The sequence below is a fragment of the Cupressus sempervirens genome, chromosome 11, assembly GCF_028749045.1.
Source record: "Cupressus sempervirens isolate cs-2001-9-10 chromosome 11, ASM2874904v1, whole genome shotgun sequence".
NCBI lineage: Eukaryota > Viridiplantae > Streptophyta > Pinopsida > Cupressales > Cupressaceae > Cupressus > Cupressus sempervirens.
This window is the reverse complement of record NC_143128.1, coordinates 812,053,420-812,073,917: the sequence shown is the minus strand read 5'-3', so window position 1 is coordinate 812,073,917 and position 20,498 is coordinate 812,053,420. Positions and strand designations below refer to the sequence as shown.

General features: G+C 33.1%; 1 pseudogene; it reads right to left on the bottom strand.

The window, feature by feature from the left end:
• LOC149532038 (aspartate carbamoyltransferase 2, chloroplastic-like) overlaps positions 1-20,498 on the bottom strand; it is a 157,235-nt pseudogene that overhangs the window by 20,136 nt on the left and 116,601 nt on the right.

The following is a 20,498-nucleotide window of genomic DNA, read 5'->3' as shown; positions in this document are numbered from 1 at the left end:
GTTGAAGTCTTATGTTGTCCTTTTTGTGATGATTATTCTATGAGATGCTTAGTTGGCCAACTAGGACATACACTAGAGGATTTTTGTGTTTTCTTCTATAAGTTTATTTGTTTCAGATGTTATGATGAGCTTCATGATTTATATTAAGAGTTGAATTTATGAAATTTTTTATGTGGTGCATTTATGTATACTTGGGTTGGGAGAATGAAATTATTTTTGGGTTACCTGTTGAGGAATCAAGTTTGATCATTATGCATGTTACGGTATGGGACACATATCTTTCCTAAACCTTTCCTTGAGATATAATAAAAAGAAAAGCTAGATATTTTTCCTCACCCATACCTTTGGTGCTTATATAGGTTAAGGATGGGAATGGGATGATAGCTAGTAAAAGGTGTGTCTTTTTTATTGTGGAGCCTGATTAGTCCCAAAGTAGGAGATTGCTAGATTGTGGTGATTGATTAGGGAAATACTATATATACTCCATAATTCCTTCATGGGATTTGGGCCCCAAGAAGGGGTTGGGGGTGGTAGCTCCCAATACAACTAGGGCCAAAGCACCTGAGAAAATTTTTTTGGGCCCTATTTTATTAGGATTTTGGGTTGACATGTAATTATTAATTATAACCCTAAAGTGGTTAAAATACTTGTATAAAAGGGCTTAGGGTTAGGGATTGTTTTCATTGTGGGTGATGCAAAAATTGGTTCTTGTGATGGTATTCAGTTGTAAGGGATTATAGATTGCAATCAGGTTGTAATCACTGGATTATAATAATATTAGACTTGTTGTTTGGTGGATGTAGCCTAAGAATTGGGTGAACCATGTTAAACCTTGGTGTCTTGTGTTATTTTTTATGAGATCTATTATTTTTTGATATTGTTTATATTTGCATTTAAATTTTATTTTTGTCTATGGTTTAGTCCTAACAATATGACTGGTTTTCCTGATCTCCACAAGAAGGTATTCTAGCTCTACATGTGTCACATTGAGGGTTTGGGGTCTAGAGTGACCAATCCAAGGTAACTCAACACTTGAGGGTCTAGGGTCTAATGATAAACTAATCTAGGATAACTCATGTAGTTTAACCATGTGATGACACTCCCTAGTATGTAGCTTAACTCTCCTCCATAGATTTTTGTTTTCCTTTGGTGGTGTTTTTTTAAGATGTATTTATTGTTGATGGTTGATTTTTATTGATGGTATTTGGTGTTCCATTATTATTGTACTTTTGACATGTGGTTTGAAATTGAAATGGTTACCTTTCATTGGCTTTATCTCTTAATTTTGATGCTTTATTTCACATGGTATCTATATGTTGACTTTGGTATGTGGTGTTGGTATTGGAATGAGCATCGTTTCAATTTTGGTTATCTTTTCTTTATTAGTAGTTTGTTATCAAGGTAGATTTAGCCATCATCAGTCTTTGCCTAGGATTTTTTTTATTGTTTCAGTATCTATATGAAGACCATTCATTATCTTCCTTGTATGGTGAGATTAGGATTTGACTAGGTAACCACATGCACAAGAGGTGGTGACCTCTTACCATTTGGGTCCCTCTCAGATTGATAGATGTTGGGTGTTTTTTTTATAGTTGTACCATTATCATCCTTATTCCTATCTTGGAGACTACTATTCAATTGATGTATATATGTTATCATGTCTCTTATATTTTGATGTACTTGAATCTACTCTTACATACCTTATGACATGTGTAGTGGATGTATTTCATTATATCAGTTGTATCCATGCTTTTTCTTATGAGATGATGTATTTGTTATTTCTTTATGAGTAGGAACATTGTACTTGAGACTTAAACTAATTAATATAAACTTCTTAAACATGACTCAATGTGAAGGAACCCTTGAGGAATGAAATCTATATTGTGATTTCATGTGTAATTATTGTGACTATGTATATTACTTCCACATTGTTATTTGATATTGTTTAAACTTTTAAAAAATAGTTCAGTAAACATTGTAACATGTTAGGTTTATTTATCTTGGGTTCCCAAGTCGGGTGCTACATCTCGTAGTAGAGCTTGAGTTTCAACACTAGAAACTCTCAACATATTATGTGCCATCATTTAAATAATTAGTTAAACTCGCAACGAGATTGAAATACAAAGTTTTATTAGTAGAGAACTTAGATCCAAATAACTAATCAACAAATAGTGAAATAGTAAAAAAAATTATCACAAGACTTAGAAAAATCATAGCATTTATGGTATGGAATCTTCCTTTATGTCTATGTGTTTTGTACCCCTTTGTTTCTGATGGATGTTGAGATATTGATAGAAATAGATAATACTTGTGGGGGGGGGGGGGGGTGGGTGGTGTGTGAATTAGTATTCTATAAACTTTTTCCTAAAACTAAATATTGTTAATGTTGAAGTTGATGAAAGATCAACCCCACAACTTCCAAGAATCACTTGCAAGAAAACACCTATCACAAAAAGAGAGAAGCAAAATCTATGGAGTCCAAAATTGCTAGATCCATAGATGAGACATTCTTTATGAGAAAAAAGATAAATTTCTATAAAGTGAATTGATCTCAGTTCTTAATTGAATGTTTACAATGAGAGTCATCCTTATAAAGGAGATTGAAACCCTAAAAAGGTCTAACCTAGGTTGTATAATAATAATAATTAATTAAAGAATTAATTATTATATGCCTAAAGTTTAGCTTAAGAGAACTAGAGTTTATTAGGAAATATCTAATTACTCTCACACCCCCCTTAAGATAAACTTAGGGAGTAGCTAAAAAACCTAGAAACTACTATTGAAAGTAGATTTGGGTCTTGGCAACAAGGCCTGATGAGGTACCCAAGCACAACCAAATCTCTAAAAAGAGGAGAAATAGAGAAAACTTCATGGGGAAAACACTACTCCAAGAAGAGATGGAAAAAATGTTGAAAGAAACTAGTGAAGGATTGAAGAAGCCTCCAAACTAGGGAATGTCGTAGAAGATAGGAACAAAAGATGACCATGAAGAACACCACTGAACCATGTAGAAGCTACTAAGCTTTGTCAAAAAGTAACTATTGATCTGAAGAATCTCCATTGAAATAGAACCTAAATAGGTAGACAAGACTATAATCTGCATCAAATCAGGTGGCACACAAAGAAAAACAACTAAACTCAAAGATACAGATGGCTAGGAACACCAAAGCATAAAGAGTTGATCAATCAAACCAAGGAAGCATGAGAAACAACAAAAGAATCCCCCTAATGTGGATAAGGGTGAGGTGATAGGCAACTAGAAAAGTGGGCCAAAAGAACTGTATGTCAAGGAACCACGATCAAGATGCACAAAGGAGTACATATGTGTGAACTGAGGTAATCAATCTTAGACATTTCATAAAGATAATGTAATGGAAGGGGCACTCACTGGACAAAGGAAGATGGCAAAAAAAGGAAAAACATCAACGCCCCATGGCACTTTATTAGAGTAGTGCATGTACAATAGGGCACAAGACATAATGAATCCCAATAATACAATAATCTACATGAGTTTCTTCAAGTGACACTACTCAAATCAAAAGGGCAAAGAAGGAAAAACAATTGAAATGAAAGTACAAATGTAGTATGACACTTTATCTCAATGTGTTTGCAAGAATGCATACAAATTATGTCTAAATAGAGTAGAAGAGACATAAGATAAATATAATAGATAGTAAAGTCCTAACGAATCATCTAAAGCAAAGAAATCAATCCCCAAACTTGAAACAATCAAGTTATCCACCAAAATGCAAACATGTAGAAAACTAAATAGAATGTGCATGGAGTAGAATCTAGAAAAACAACTAGCATCACTAGAATAACCTCAGAAAGACCTTTCCAATGATATAAAGATTTCCCAAATTAGAGATTAAATGCTCAAGATATGTCTCCTAGAGTGCAAAAAGGAACTCTAGAATTTGACGGTAGAAAAAGCCATCAAAACAACATCAAAATAAAAAACTAACTATACCTCTGTGACGGTCTGAGAACTAGCTTTTTGACAGTATCTCATTTTTAGAAAATGGAGTTCATTTGCCCAAGATATGAAAAAAAATATGAAGGTAGGTCCAAATAGAGGCCAAGGAGGTGATAGGAAATGTTGATGCAGTGTTGATGTGGTATTGAAGTCAGCAAGTGATGAGCCCAAATTTGATGATTAAATGACCATTAAGGCAAAAAAATGCCTGAAAATGAACCCTATCAGATAAAATGTCTAACCATTAGAAATTCAATGCCGGAAAAAGGGCCAGTGATAAAAGAAAATTTTTGTGGCCAATGAAGTACATGCTATGTGTCAAAAAAATCACACCCAATACATGGGAAAAAGTGTTTCTGCCATGGGTATAACACATGCTGAAACTAATGGTAATTTTCTAATAAAGATGGGAACCACCATAGACTTCATAGAAACCACTAAACATAATCCACCATAAAATGGAGGAGTCAGTGGCCAAGCACAAAAAATAAGGTGTAGACCTGTCATTCATGTTGGAAAAACATTGTCCAACTTCAAAATCATAGCCATTCATGCTTGTTCATTATTTGGAGAAAAAAGAGAACAAGGGTTTGACAAATCAAATCTGGAGTTTTTTTAGGTATTTCTTGAAAACATAGGGGGTCATTGATTTTTGGAGCAACTTATGGCCAAAAAAACCTTATAGATGGATTTTTATAAGGTGTCAAAACCCTTATCTCCATATAAAGTTCCTGCATTTTGGACAACATTGATCTAGGAGGCAAATATTTTTTTCCTAGAAGGTCAATGACCTCATGCACACTCTCAAAGGTAAGTTTTTGAAAAAAAATACAAAAAAAAATTATTATTTTTGGCTGCTACACTTAGAAAAAATGATTGGTGGTTATTGAAACTACTAGCAGTTGTGGTAACCACTAGCGATCCCACAAACCGTTGAGGCTCCTGTGACCCTCAAGGGTTACCATTGGATGCCACCACTTGGTTGGCCACTACTGCCAATAGAGCCACCCTCACCTACCATTACCTCTAGTAGATTTTCCCTCCCTCCACCCAAGCTCTAATCCACTCAGGGGTGTGGAGAAGTAATTTTTAAAAATAAAAATAAAAAAAATTTCTTGCATTTCCAAGGGCCTTGTCAGTTTGTTTGTCATAACTTGAGCTTACAAAGGTCTTTTCTTGATCTAAAAGAAGTGTTAGAAAGATGGTTCCAAGATAGAGATAATGACATAGGAATATTTTGGTTTTGATGTAGGTTGATTACCTGTTTGGGAAGTCAAAGCTAGATGTTCTATTTTTCACTCATGAGGGCATATCTTGAGCATCATATCTCTTTTTTTTGAAAACGTTAATTTTTGGAAAGCTGGTTTAGTTCTCTTTCTAAAAATGTTGGTTTGTCTTCCAAATTCTACTCCAAGCTCTTTATATCATGTTTTTTTCTTTATTTTACTATGGTGGATATCTTAGGTGTTTTAGGTCCTGGGATCATTTTCATGCATGAAATTTCCTCTTTTGGGTTGTACTATCTATTGTAATAGCTCTTTGCACTTTTTGATCATTTTTGATATCATTTGTAAGCACGTTTACATAAATGTACTAAGATAAAAAGCCACTCCTTATATTTTCAAGATATTTCTCAACATTGTGACTTATTCTACTTGCACTACATTATAAAGTTCCATGGGGGGATAGTTGTTTTCCTTTTAGTGCCCTCTTCCTTTGTCAAGTGAGTGTCCCTTCCACAAAATTAGCCCCATGATGTGTCAATGACACATTCCTTTATAGGTGTTTGAGCCTCTTCCTCACTCTCGATATTCTTGGTGAAGGATTTGAGCAAATACACAAATCAAATCCACGAAGCCCTTGAATACCTACATGTAGAAAACCTATCGTAGAGAAGAAAAAGACAAGAGGAGGCAAGGGTTTGCTCTGAAAACATCAAAATTGTATTCCCAGATAAAGAAAAGATATGAATTACAAGGAGATCAATCCTTATAAAAGGAGATCAAAACTTGAAAAGGGTAACCTAAAAGGTAAAAGCTATTTAATAATTACTAATTAATTATTAAATAGAGAATGCAAAAAATGCATAAAGTTAAATATTAAGAAGGGAGAAAAGGTAATTTAATTAATGAAATTAAATTAACCTTTTTCTCTAACATCCCCCCTTAAGATGAGTAATAATGCAATTACAAACAATGTAGAAAGAGCAAGAAAACTACAATGCAATGTTGAAAGCAAACTTGGGTCCTGACAACAAGGCCTAATGAGGTACCCAATCACAAAAAAATCTTTATGAAATAGAGAAATAGAGAAAACCTAGTGGGAAAAAGAGATAGCTAAAAACCTATTGAAGGACTGCAGAAGCCTCCAACTAAAGGAATTGTTCTAGAAGATAGGAACAAGAGGAATCCTGAAGAAAACCATTGAAGCATGTAGAAGCTATAAATTTTGTCAAAAATAAATTGTTGATTTGTAGAACTTCCTCTAATATAGAACCTAACTAGGTAGAGAAGACTGTAATTTGCATCAAATTAGGAGGCAAACAAAGGCAAACAACTGAACTCAAAAATATAGATGACATGAAACACCAAAGCTTGAAGGGCTGATCAATTGAACCAAGGAAGTATGAGAAAGAACAAAAGAACACCCCCCCCCCCCACAAATGTAGACAAAGGTGAGGTGATAGGCAACTGAGAAAATGGGTCAATATCTCTTATAAAATAGAAAGATCGAAGAACATTGAGAGTGAGAAAGAGGTACAAACACCTATAAAGGCATGTGTCATTGACACGTAATTGGGCTAATTTCATGGAAGGGACACTCACTTGACAAAGTAAGAGGGCACTAAAAGGAAAACTATTATCCCCTAATGACACTTTATAATGTAGTGCGAGTACAATAGGTCAAAATGATGAAAAAGATCCCAAAAATGCAAGGAGTGACACTTTATCTGAGTGCATTTGCATAAGTATACTTACAAATGATATCAACAATGATTAAAAATGGAAAAGAGCTATTACAATAGATAGTACAACTTAAAAAAAGAGATCCCATGCTATGAAAATGATCCTCAGGCCTGAAACATCCAAGATATCCACCTTAGAGAAATTTTTTTTTAAATGATAGAAAGAGCATCGAGTAGAATCTAGAAGAAAAAATAGTATTTTGAAAAGAGGGCTAAACTAGCTTTTCACAAATATCATGTTTTTGAAAAATGGAGATGGGATTCTCAAGATATGCCCTCCAGAGTGAAAAACTGAACATCCAACTTTGACTATCCAAAAAGGAAACCAAACTACATAAAAACCAAATAAATCCTAATCCATTGTCTTCATCTTAAAACCAACTTTTCAATGCTTCTTTTGGATTGAAAAAAGATGTTTATATGCTCAAGTTACGGCAAAAAAACCAATAAGGCCCTCGTATGAGCAAGAAAAAGATTTATTTTAAAAATATATATATATATATATATATATATATATATATATATATATATATATATATAAACAATACTAATGGGTGGTGGCAGGGTGGAGGGTGAGTGCTACTATGGCGGAGCTACTAGTGGGGCTATTGTGGAACCACTAGTGGAACAACTAGTGGAGCCACTAAACAGATTGCTAAGTGGTGATTGTATGGTAACCGCAGCGGTGCTGCTATGGTTTGTTAATCGTAGTGACTCAAAACCACCTTTTATTAAAAATAATTGTGATTTTGATAAAATAATACACCTTAGAGTGCATGCAAAGGCTATGATTAACTCCAATCAAATCCATGAAGCCCTCAGACACTTGCATGTAGAAAAGTTGTCACATAGAAGAAAAAGACAAGAGGAGGCAAGGATTTGATCTAAAAACATGAAAATTATATTCTCAAATTAAAAATATATATGAATTACAAAAAGATCAATCCTTATAAGAGGAGATCGAAACCCAAAAAGGGTAACCTAAAAGGTAAAAGCTATTTAATAATTACTAATTAATTATTAAATAGAGAATGCCAAAAAAGTGAATATATAAAAATATTATGAAGGGAGACAAGGTAATTTAAGTAATAAAATAAAATTAACCTTTTTTTATAACACCCCCCTTAAGATGGGCAACAATGCAGTTACAAATAATGCAGAAAGAGCAAGGAAACTACAATAAAATGTTGAAAGAAAAATTGGGTCCCAGAAACACAACCTAATGAGGTACCCAATCACAAAAAAATCTCTATGAAATAGAGAAATAGAGAAAATCTAGTGGTAAAAACTCTACTCCAAAAAGTGATAGCTAAAAATCTAGTGAAGGACTGCAAAAGCCTCCAACTAGAGTAATTATTCCAAAAGAGAGGAACAAGAGGAATCATGAAGAAAACCACTAAAGCATGTAGAAGCTTCAAACTCTATCAAAAAGAAACTCTTGACCTATAGAACTTCCTCTGAAATAGAACTTGACTAGGTAGAGAAGATTGTAATCTGCATCAAATCAAGAGGAAAACAAAGGTAAATAACTAAACTTGAAAATATAGATGGCATGAAATACCAAAGCCTAAAGAGCTGACCAATTGAACCAAGGAAGCATGAGAAACAATAGAAGAACCCCCCTAATGTAGACAAGGGTGAGGTGATAAGAAACTGAGAAAGTGGGCCAATATCTCGTACAAAATAGGAAAATCTAAGAACATCGAGAATGAGAAAGAGGTACAAACACTTATAAAGGAATGTGTCATTGACACATCATGGGGCTAATGTCATGGAAGGGAAACTCACTTGAAAAAGGAAGAGGGCACTAAAAGGAAAACAACTATCCCCTCATGGCACTTTATAATGTAGTGCAAGTACAATAAGTCACAATGATGAAAAAGATCTCAAAAATGCAAGGAGTGGTACTTTATCTCAGAGCACTTGCATAAGTATGCTCACAAATGATACTAAAAAAGATTAGAAAGGGCAAAGAGCTATTACAATAGATATTACAGCCCAAAAGAAGAGATCACATGCTACGAAAATGATCCCTGGACCTAAAACATCCAATATATCCACCATAGAGAAATAAAGAAAAAAAAAATGATAGAAAGAGCATTGAGAAAAATCTAGAATTAAAAATAGTATTTCTAAAAAGAGGACTAAATGAGCTTTCCAAAAATATCGTATTTTCAAAAAATAGAAATGGGACACTCAAGATATGCCCTCTCGAGTGAAAAAATAAACATCCAAATTTGACTCCCCAAATAGGAAACCAAACTACATCAAAACCAAAAAATATATTAATCCATCTTCTTCATCTTGGAACTAGCTTTTTGGTGCTTGTTTCGGATTGAAAAAAGACATTTGTATGCACAAGTTATGGCAAAAAAACCAATAGGACCCTGTATGAGCAAGAAAAAGATTTATTTAAAAAACCCACCAGTAATGGATGGTGGTAGGGTAGAGGGTGGGTGTCATTGTAGTCGTACTACTAGTAGAGCCAATGTAGAACCATTGGCGGAGCAATTAAGTGGTGACTGCCAACAGTGCTAGTGTGGTTAGTTAACCGCGATGGCTTAAAATTGCCTTTTAAAAAAAATTTGTGATTTTGATAAAATAACATGCCTTGGAGTGTGTGCAAAGGTTGTATGGCCCTGTTAGGAAAAAAAAATTTGCCTCCTAGATCAATGTTGTCCAAAACGGATGAACTTTAAATGGAAACATGGGTTTTGATACCTTCTAAATCCATTTTTTAGGTTTGTTTGGCCTCAAGTTGCTCTAAAAATTAGTGGCCCCCCAATTTTCTCAAGAAATACCTTTAAAACTCCAAATCTTATCTGTCCAACCCTCATTCTCTCTTTTTCTCTAAATACTAAACAAGTTATAGCAAATCTGGCTCTGATACCATGAAGGATTTGAGAAAATACACAAATCAAATCCATAAAGCCCTCAAATAACTACATGTAGAAAACCTATCATAGAGAAGAAAAAGATAAGAGGAGGCAAGAGTTTTCTCTGAAAACATGCAAATTGTATTCTCAGATAAAGAAAAGATAGGAATTACGAAGAGATCAATCCTTATAAAAGGAGATTGAAGCCCAAAAAGAGTAACCTAAAAGGTAAAAGCTATTTAATAATTACTAATTAGTTATTAAATAGGGAATGCATAAAGCACATAAAGTGAAATCTTAAGAAGGGAGAAAAGGTAATTTAATTAAAGAAATTAAATTAACCTTTTTCTCTAACATTTGGTTATTTCTATTTTACAGGAGTTATTGGCCCACTTTCTTAGTTGCCTGTCACCTCACCCTTGTCTACATTGGGGGGGGAGGGGGGTTTCCTTCTATTGTTTCTCATATTTCCTTGGTTTGATTGAGAAACTTTTCTAGATTTGGTGTCTCATGCCATCTGTATCTTCAAGTTTGGTTGTTTACATTTCAATGCCTCCTAATTTGATGCAAATTATAGTGTTCTCTACCTAGTTAGGTTCTATTTAAGTGGAGGGTCTTCATATCAGTAGTTACTTTTGATAGGTCTTTATAGCTTCTACATGCTTCAGTGGTTTTCTTCATCATTGCTCTTTATTCCTATTTTCTAGAACAATCCTCTAGTTGGAGGCTTTTGCAATCCTTCACTAGGTTTTCAACTATCTCTTTTTGAAGTAGAGTAGAGTTTTTTCCACCGAGTTCTATTTCTCCATTTCATAGAGATTTGGTTTTGATTGGGTAACTCATCAGCCCTTATTATTGGGACCCAAGTTTTCTTTCAGCATTGCATTGTAGTTTCCTTTCTCTTTCAACATTCCATGTAACTGCATTATTTGCTCATCTTAAGGGGGGTGTTAAAGAAGAAGGTTAATTTCATTTCATTAATTAAATTACCTTTTCTCCTGCTTTTTGCATTCTCTATTTAATAATTAATTAGTAATGATTAAATAGCTTTTACCTTTTAGGTTACCCATTGTAACTTTTTAGGTTATCTTTTAGGTTTTGATCTTCTTTTATAAGGATTGATCTTTTGAAATAATTCTACATCTTTTCTTTATCTAAGAATACAATTTTCATATTTTAAGAGAAAATCCTTGCCTCTTCATGTCTTTTTCTTCTTTGTGATAAGTTTTCTACATCCAGGTATTCAAGAGCTTCACGAATCTATTCTACGTATTTGCTCAAATCCTTTAGTTAATAACTTTATAACATGCATATAAAAGTAAACTAAGAATTTTGAACTATAATAATAACCATTAGGAGTCTACCAAGTACATATAGTGTCTCAGTCCTTGTTAGAGGACTAGGCCCTATTAAAAGACTCAACCCTATTAGGAATTGATATATACAATTATAGAAAGTATACAAGATGAGCACACTGCCCAAACATCCAATTATACAATATATTTCTATTGTACAAAAACCTCTTACTATTGATATCCTTAATACTTTGATCTTACATTAAAATTCACATCATACTGTTTGCACAATACTTTGCATATCATATATCCATATACACACTTTACATAACTTGATCTTTTAATTATACCATTACATTTTACAAAACTAGCCCTATCGACCTTCAAGCATTCACACACTTGACATAATACAAAAATAACTCTTGCCTCTTAGGTTTAACATCTAGGATGTCATCCCTAATTATTTAAGTAATTATTTTTTAGCCAAAACAATTCCTTAACCCTTAATAACCAATTTACTGATGTGATATGTTCTTCTTTGTTCACTACCTTTACTAGTGTTTAATGTCTAACTCCTTTTGTACACTCTGTACAAACTTGCACACATCATCATGACACTTTGTTCTATCTTTCCTTAACCATATGCATGCCAATTATCATTTTGTTATCCATACACAAAAAAATTGTTCTTGTGCTGCTAGTGAAACTATTTGATACTTCTATAATTTTATGTGTCTAAATATGAAATATACTTTTCTGTACATTGTGCCTTCTCATTCTAAGATATATGTTTCCATAAATGACAACTCTAACTTATCCTACTTATCCATATTTCCAAAAATCTCCCCCTTTGGCATTGATGGCAACATATGGGAGAATTGGCCAAGTCCCAAAATGTTGTACAAAACTTTCTTCAAAAATTGGCCTTCAAATGTTTACAAAACTTCAAAATATAAAATTTGTGGATCATACATTTATAACCATGTTTCCTTATAATTCTTAATATTGTATAATACTACTCCCCCTTAGAGTATTACTATTACTCCCCCTTACATTATTCTTTTTGTAATTTTCTTATACCTCCCCCCCTTCAATATCAATGACAAAGGGGTCAAAATCTATATACATGTCAAATTTGTAGTTCTTTACCTCTTCACTAGACTAATAGTTGAGAAATGTAGTTTGCAAAGCTTACCTTTGAACTCCTCATGTTCTTCTCCCATGTGTCTTTCATTCCCTTTTATATGTTGAGGAGAATGCACAACCCATAAGATGCAATTGTTGCTACTTACAAGTCTAAGTAAAAAAACTTATCAAAGGAAGTCTTAGCTTTCAGACATTCCTCCACTTAGTTTTCAAGTGTACTTATCTTCAAAGATAGATGTTAAGAGAGTGAGAACTTCTTTGAAATTATTTCCTTGTTTAACTCTATGAGACTTATTTCATCATAAGTCTTACTTATTTTCCCTTCAATGTCTTCAATTCTGATGTTTGGTTGATGAAGTTGATGTGCTAGTGCCTTGACTTCATCATGCTTCCTTTGCAACTCATCATCACTATCCTTAGTAAAAATGAATGAAAAGAAATTTTTCATAATGTTCCTTACCTTCAAGCTCACATCTCCTTAACTCTTTGATACAAACATCAAGAGCTCCTAGATCATTCTTGATGTTCTGACACACTATGTCAAATATCTGAGCATCATGCTTTGCCTGGACCTAAACTACTACCACATTTGACAGGCTGGTGAATTCAACATCAAATGCTCTAAGCATTGCCTTAGCTCTATCTTCTAGACTGAGATATGATAATCTCACTTTTAATGTACCTTGCAGTAACTTTTCAGTTACATCCATAAGGGTTTCCTGTAAACTCTTCACATATTTTTTTTGTTGATTATCTTATTTAAAGATGATATCAGCTATGTTTGTTCATCATCATCTGAGCCTATTAGAGATGCAAGGGTAAGATATGTTCTTAGTTCACTTATCCCCTTCCTCTTTCTTCTACTTTTCTTCCTCTCTTTTTTTTTTTCCCCTTCATCTTCTTTCTTCTTTTATTCTTCTGCCTCTTTTATATTTTTCTCTTCTTCCTCTTTCTTCTTTTTCTCTTGTTCTTCCTTCTTTTTCTTTTCATCTTCTTCTTTGTTCTTCTTTTCATCTTCTTCCTTATTCATCTTCTTATCATCATCTTCTTTCTTCTTCTTCTCATTCTTTTTCTTTTTCTCCTATTCTTCTTCTTTCTTTTTCTACTTTTCCTTCTCTTTCTTTCTCTTCTCTTATTCAAATTTCTTCTTCCTCTATTCTTCCTTCTTCTTTTTCTCCTCTTCCTCCTTTCTTTTCTCTTATCCTTTATCAACTTCTTTAGAGCTGGAATCAATAGAGATATTGCCAACAATGTTTGGCCCATGATCCTTAGAAGGATCTTCAGCAGTGTCAATTATAACCTTGGTACCACTAATTTGTATGGCATCAGTTCCAATTGTGATATGAGGTGTTCTTGCTACTTCTTTATTCAAATCTCCCATCATCTACACAATTTCATTTTTAGTCTCCTCATTAACTTCCTAATAATTACCTCCCATTATCAGTATGGCCCTTTTCTTATTTCTAAGATACAGTTCTAAATTTTTCCTTAAGTTTACCATATGTTCCTCTCTGTCCACTTGGCAAAGTTTTCTAATATAATTTTTCCTGATATTTATGTCCTCCTGTACAACTCTATTCCTTTTGTTTGAGGTCTTTTGGAATCTCACTTTAAGTCCTCAAATTTCTTATTAGATAGGATGATGTGTCTAATAATAACATTCTCTAAGTCTAATCTATTAATTCTAGTATACAAGTGATAAAACTTATTTAATCATACAAAATTCCTTCATTGATAATGAAAATGTTTACCTTTTCAATTTTGGGCTTCCATGCCTTCCTATTTGTGCGATCTCTAGTTTCTTCTTAGTAGCCTTTTGAGTTTCCACTTGACCTTGCATCTTCTTACTTGGTAGACTTGGTATGATTTTCTTTTGTCTCTTTCTGAGGCCTTTTGTCATTGTATTTATTCTCTTCTTCCTAGGAGAATCAGGTAACTATTCACCTCTACAAGTCTAACTAATTTTATCTTCACCTCAACCACTTCAACATCCTTTACTTCTAATTCCTTGGTCAATGGAATAGCAGGTGTGATGGGTGCATGTTGTTGAGATACTATTGCATATGGGGCAATAGGTGATGTAGTAGAAGGTGTGTCCATTGTCACTCCATCTTTTGGTCATGTAGATGCCAAGGGTGGAATGTACATCATCCCTTTTTGACCAATTTTCTTCATGTCAATGATTTTTTGTTTCACTACACTAGCTTCCTCAACTAACATTCAAGCTTGCTCCATGGATTTCTTCATCACTACTTCTACTTTCTTGTTTGCAGATTTCTCTAATTGTGTTTGACTTTCTGATTTCATCAACTACTCATAAGTTCCTAGCCTAACAAACTCCTCATCCTTCTTAGCTTCAAGGATAGCTTAAGCATATCCTTCTACTTTTTCTTCAGTGATCTCATATCCCAAGGGTTCAAGATAAAATATCCTTGGTTCAACTAACTCAATATATGTGAAGTCTATATCTACCATAAAGCATATATCCTCTTTTTAATTTTCTATCATTTTAGGTGGGATACTAAATCTTTCCCTCATCTCTTTTTGATATGTCTTCATAATTATATTTGCAGTATCACTAACCTTCTAATTAAGGTATTTTTTATACACTTCATAAATCTTCTACATAGTGCTTCTATCACTACTCACCATTGTTGATGCTTGCATAAAAGGAAATATTTTGATCGAATAAAACAACATATGTATGATCAAAGAATGGAATGTATTCTTAACCTTCTTTATCTTCTTTGGGTTCTCTATCATTTGTGCTCTTATAATTTTACATAAGTTGACCTTTCCCTTGTCAACACAGATCTTATAGGCTACTTGTATAAAACCATCTTCCATATCATCATCTCTACAGTTGTATCACATTCTTGATGCTATGATTTTGCTCAAGAATCTGAGATCATGTTGCTTGATCTTACTAATGACAATGCCTATACCATTGTAAATTAACATTATATTATCAAGCACTAATTTCTTGACATTCTTTTCATTAATAGGTACCCTACCTTCATTGCATAGTTTGGTCACCTCATGAATTAGGTTAGTAGAGATTTCAACTATAGTATCTCCTAACCAGAACATTCCATCATGAATTCTTCTTAAAATCTTCCTAGTCCATTCTTCGTTATCAAACTCACAGTAAAACAAAAACTTAACTACGTCATTTTCTTTCAAATATTCAAAACCTTGTTCATAACTCATGTCCTGATTGCAAATTTTATCAAATTCCTTCTAGATGTGATATTTAGCTACATATTCAATTTTTCTTCTCAAATAAATACCAACATCTTCTAAATGTATATGATTTTCTTGGGCTTTTATAATGTAGAACTAGGGTCATCACTCACATACTTAACAGGGTTAATCTTCAATTTAGCTTTGCTTCATCTTTCACATTATGAATCAAAGACTTATTCATCTCTATGAATGAGATCTTAATACAATTCTCAAATAAAATATTTTCTTTAAGAGTGAAATACCTCGACTAAATGTACAACTAGGGCTACCTATTCTTCACACTTAAAAATTCTTCAAATCTCCTTCAATTATGCTATCAAATTGCTCTTAATTCCTCCTTAAATCTTCACATGTTTGAATGATACTCATGATCATTCTTCCATGACTTATATCTTTTCAAAACAATATTCACATTAATTGCTCAACTGCTCAATCTGCAAAAATTTATCTCTATTAACTAGTAAACTTGTATTCATTTGTATGACTTAATGTGATCTCCAAATGACATGTGCACTTGATGAGAGCTTCTACATAATTTGTTCTACCTTCTACTAACTTGACAACTTCCAACTTGATCTCTATCTTGTTAATCATCTTTTCGATACTCTATCCTCAATAGAAAAATACTTAATTCAAGTAGGATGAATCACATACAATGGTTGACTTCAATCTTTCATCAGGTACATCAAAATACTATTCTTCTGATACCACATGTGAACTTGATGGATCTTTTTCCTTCACAAATAGGTTTTTGAATTATTCAACATGCTCTTTCAGTGTATCTTTCTCATTGTTGTTGTTATTATCATTTCTTTTATCATTTCTATTGTTGTTCCTTTTGAAATTTGGCTTCTTGTTGACATTTCTCATATCTATTCTATAAAATATTGCAATGTGACCAAAGTTATTGCATAATCGACATATAGGCATACTCCTTAACTGAATAGGTCCATTTTGATTAACTAGTGCTCTATAGTTCCTCACATTGTGTCCAAAGTTGTTACACTTGTAATGCATAATATTTCTTCTTGTTCCATTAGCTCCTTTTCATTCATTAGATCGACTTGAGGATCTCCTTCTTCCATTACATATAGGGTTAGTATCCCTAAACATTCTACTATTGTTATTATTACTATCAAACGTAGGTTTCCAACAATCAACTTCTTTATGACCAAAACCATAATAATTGTAACAATGGAAATTAGTAATAGGTTTGAAAGACTTACCTATACAATCTCTCTTCATATGATCAACTTCATTACATATAAAGCATCTACCTTTGACTTCATATCTTACCTCTTTAGGTGGTTTGACTTGCTCTATTTTCTTGGGTTCATCACATCTCTCATGTTGACTTACTTGCTCAACTTCTTTACGTAATTCTTCAGATTTACTTGGCTCAATTTCATTATGATCATTCTTCTTAGGTTCAAAGTTTTCAACAACTGGATCTAGCTCCTTTCTTGTTTTAGATTTCTTTGCTGACTTTTCTTTAATGAGATATCTAGGACTAGTCTTATGATAGGAAGATATTTGATAATATAGTTTCTAATCATTTTTCTCACTAATAAGTATAGCTTCTCTAATTTTTGCTTACCTTGGGTTAATTCTCCTTTCATAATAGTATTTTATTTCTAAAGTTATGCATGCTCTATTCTAATAGAATCTAATTTACATGTTACCTATGTGAGATGGGATCTTAGATCTTCATTCTCAAATTTTAGATATGATTCAATCTTGCTATCATCCTTTTTTAAACTCAACTTTAGTTCAAAAATCTTCAACTCATGTTTTAAAAACTCATTTTCTTTCTTTAGGGTTGCTACCTCATTACTATCATTTTCTACTCTCTAGGTTATTTTCTATCTTTCAGATGATCAATCTTGTCTTTCAATTTCCCAATGTAATCTTTTGCATCTTCATACCTTCCTTTTAGGTTGTCTCTTTCTTCACTAAGAAGATCAATTTTCTCAAGGGATTCTTCAAGATTCTCCTACAAGTATTCCATATCCATTGGGATCTTACTCAAAATGTTAGCCTTTTTTGAGTAACTGTGCTCTGATACCAATTATTATAAATAGATAATACTAAGAGGGGGGTGAATCAGTATTCTAAAAACTTTTTCCCATAATTAGATATTGTTAATTACTTTATAGCATGTATATGAAAGTAAACTAACAATGGTAAACTCTAATAATAAGCATACATAAAGAGAAAACATAACACCATATTGTTTAACTAGGGAAACCCTAGCCAAGGGAAAACCCTAGTGGGAATGGTACCCACAAAATGATCCACTAAACAAAAGTATCCTATTAAGGATGTGTTGAGCATTCATTTTGCACAAGGCCAACAATAGAAAATCTTACAAATCTCTCTCTTGAAAATTTGATGTATGACCAACTCCAACATTTTGGATGGTTTTTTTTCAACTTGCTAGGTAATTACTCAATTGAAGATAAATGTGAATGTTCACATGAAGGCCTTTGCTAGTATTGACCAATCTGCACAACTTTACTGAAATGTAACCTCAAAAGATATATTTTTGTATTTTTTGTTTTATGATGGATGCAATCTCTTACCAATGCAACTATATGAATTCTTATTCTAACCAAGTGTTTTGAAAAAAAAAAAAAAATGACAAAGTAGTGAGAGTTTTTTGAAAAGGAAATTCCTAATGGACATAAGTTAAAGTAACAACACATTTGCGAATTGAATTATCAAAATAATCTGGTAGGAAATCAATGAAATTAGGAGAAACACTTCCTCAACTCCTCCAATGCAATCATCTATGGAAAATTCAATTAAAACTGAAATATGTTTCACAATTCATCAGTTATATGGCCACAAAAAGTGTGCTCACACAAGACAAAATGCTATGGCAGAACAACGATGATCCTTTCTCCAATTCATCACAATAGTAGAAATTTGTTAAAATAAGGAAAAAACCATAATCAAAAGATTTCACAATCATAAAAATAGAAAAAACCATTAGCTCTATTATTACTCATGAACATGCATTCACAAAAATAACACACTCTGGCAAGGTTTACTACACTCAGAATGAGAGCAACAATAACATATATTATTGCATCAAAATGTTGGCCCTGAATACATATTACATCCATGTATTTAAAAGAAATCATCTCCTTCCTTTGTGTTAGAAGTGAGAGCTCTTCAAGGCAAGAATTATGATAAAAACTAATTAATTATATACAAACTGACTCTATAAAAGAAGCTAAGTAGATCTCCACCCTTAATTTCACCAATTAATGGGCGGATGAACCTTTACATGATATAAAAGAATAAAATAATAAGAAGATAAGAAGAAAGAAGCTGCAAGACAAACTTGGAGTTAGTGGCATTTCCAAAAATGTGAGCTTCACCTTGAACTACAGTCAAAAAGCATTTTTGATATTCAAAAATAGCAACTGGCACTTAACTATTGGCACACTACATGATCTCAAAAACTATCAAAACTGTCTGCGCACCTCTAAATTTTGTGCACCTTAAAAAAGAATGCCTTCAAAAATTGCACCTTGGAAAATTACACCTTAGAAAAGTACACCTTCAAAAAGTGCACCCTGGTGAAGAGACCCAAAAATCTAAAAATTTGTCTAAGTACCAAAACTTGATTTCCAACATCTAGGTTTTCTTCCCCTTTATATCAAAATGATGTTTGGATTCTTGCTCTTGAATTTCTCTATTAGTTCCTTTACTTCACTAGCGTCTAGTAAATATAATGAATCATATTTATTTTTGACTACTTTCTGATAGTTTCTCACTTCTATTCTCATATCCACAAAATCCTCAAGTTTAAAATCTAGTTCCAACAATGCTTCTTCAGTTTTGAATGCTTGTCTTACATCATCTTCTACTGAAGAATTTTCAAATGTATCCCTAAATTTTTGAACTATAGTTTTCATAGAGGAAATCTTGGTCTTTGACTCATCTTCAAAAATTTCAAGGCTAGTAGCATTGTAGTACTTGTCCACTTCCAAAATTGATATTGAGTCTTATCCTTTATTCGCTGAATATTTTCATGTATTCTCTCCATGACTTTATTCCTAGAAGAACTCTTGTCTATCCAATCATCTAATTTATCTAACTCCTCTGATGAGTATATCTCAATAAGAATCCAGTACCTTTTCCCTTTAATAGATTTGAGTGCTTGCAAATCATTGGGCTAGGTATGTACTTCATCGATAAGCCCAAAATCTTGGTTTATAATGGAAACCAATTTGTCAGCATTAGTATGGATATTGTGCAAAAGGTTCAAATTACCTTGTATTATTTGTACTCCTCATTCCTCAAAATTGTGATGCCATTTCTAACAAGCATCCAAAAATGAATCCTTTTGTGGTCCAACTTGCTTCTTTATCAATGTAGCTCCAAGAGAGATCTTGGGATTATCTAGGTCTATCAACTCTACCACCTCATTACAATATCCCCTTAGTAGCTCTTTTTTTCTTGCAACATTATAAACTCTAACTCATCCTAATCCAAGTGTGAAAATACTTGTTTGAAGCTCATGGTAATCAAGACCTTTTTTGTATCCTCTGTGAGCTTTCCCAATATGTCCTCCTTCATCTAATAGTCCTTCAGAGTCAAATCTTTAATCCTTGATGTTGGCATGGGGAGGTGGAATGGTGATGTGTGCTAGAAGGTTCTACTCTTGATTCTTCATTATGAAGGCCAGTGTTCTAGCATCACCCATAGGTGGCTCATGTTTCTTAGTTGCTTTTATTAATTCTGTCATTGCCTTTTCTTCCATTAGTTCCATCTACCTCTTTTGTCTGAACATAACCTCCTTCTTCAACCATGATGGTATTTTCCCCATTGGTGATATGTATTATGTTGAAGAAGTTGCTTATTTTGTAAGTTCCTTTTCCTTATTGCTCCTCTCTAGAGTCTTCTCGTGTCGAGGAAGTTGAACTTAATAGTGAGTTTTAGTATCATGTTAGGATGGAGACCTAGCCTCTATATCTAGAGGA